Source organism: Teleopsis dalmanni, chromosome 1 (assembly GCF_002237135.1).
Source record: "Teleopsis dalmanni isolate 2A chromosome 1, ASM223713v2, whole genome shotgun sequence".
Classification (NCBI taxonomy): Eukaryota; Metazoa; Arthropoda; class Insecta; order Diptera; family Diopsidae; genus Teleopsis; species Teleopsis dalmanni.
This window is the reverse complement of record NC_051846.1, coordinates 71,744,038-71,745,624: the sequence shown is the minus strand read 5'-3', so window position 1 is coordinate 71,745,624 and position 1,587 is coordinate 71,744,038.

The following is a 1,587-nucleotide window of genomic DNA, read 5'->3' as shown; positions in this document are numbered from 1 at the left end:
CCTAAATTTTCGAACACTTAAAACAGCAGCATAGCATTCCAGCTCAGTTATACTGTAGTTACGTTGAGTTTTATTTAATTTGGTGGACATATAGGCTAGCGGTTGTTCATCTCCTGCATCATTGATTTGAAAAAGAACTCCACCAACACCTTCCGACGACGCATCACACTGTATATAAAACGGTTTGGTAAAATCTGGGTTAGTCAGCACCGGAGCAGTTACTAGACTATTTTTTAAAGCCATGAAAGCAGTTCTTCCAGCCTCAGACAGTGTAAATTTTTTCATATTTTCCTTTGTCAGGCACTCGTGCATCGGAGCAGCAATTGTAGCATAATCTTGTATAAAGCGGCGATACCACCCTGTCATTCCTAAGAAGCGTCGCAACTGCTTAGGCGTCTTTGGTTCTGGAAACATTTCCACTGCAGATACTTTATCAGGATCGGTTTTTATCATCCCATTTCCTACTACATAACCCAAATACTTAACTTCTCGATAACAAAACTTACTTTTTTCTACATTTATAGTAAGGTTGGCTCTGTGCAGGCATTCGGCCACTCTTCGCAATAATGTTAAATGGCTTTCAAAATCAGTTGAACAGACAAGAAGGTCATCTAGGTAAACAAACACACTCTCACGTAACGCTGCAGGTACCACTTTATCCATTAACCTGCACATCCTCTGAGCTGCGTTACACAGTCCAAAGGGCATGACAGTAAATTGATAGAGCGGTCTTCCTGGCACGGTAAAAGCGGTCTTCCACCTAGACTTCTCTTCTAGTGGAATTTGCCAAAACGCATCTTTCAAATCTATAGCTGATATATATCTAGTCTCCTGTAACCTACTCAATATACCTTCTATATGGGGTAAGGGGTATGCATCCTTAATGGTTCTTGCATTCACCTTTCTTGCATCTAGACAAAGCCGATTCTTTTTACCTTTAATCACTAATGTTACAGGTGAATTCCAGCAGCTATTGGATTCTTCAATCACTCCTAGATCCAGCATACGGTCCAGTTCTTCGTACATCAGCCGTTGGACAGCAGGAGAAATTGGATAATGCCTTTGCTTCACTGGTAGATGTTCGTCAGTAACTTCTATTATGTGTTCTTCTAAGCTGGTGCTTCCTAGACCTGACCTACTACTTGACGGAAATCTACTGATCACCTGTTCTAATTGAGCTGTCTGTTCTTTACCTAATAAATGTGGGCTTGAAGTGAATTGCAGATCCGAAGCGTTTGGTGATAATTCTGCTATTTCACGATTCTTACTTAATATTGGTATATTGAATGTCTTCCAAAAGTCAATGCCAAAGTAAAATTCCTGTTGTAGAGAAGGAACAATTAAAAAATCCATAGGTCTTTCCTCCCCTTCCCACTGCACCTCTAATGATATCACACCAACTATGGGTGTCTCTCCTCCATTGGCAGTTTTAACATGTTTGTCTTGAACAGTAATCATTCGCTCGGATCGACCCCTTAAAAACTCTAATGCGTTCTTTCCAATACAATTCGCACTTGCGCCAGAATCCAATAACGCTAGTACTTCAGTTCCACTTACTTTAGTCTTCACATACATCCTATTGTCACC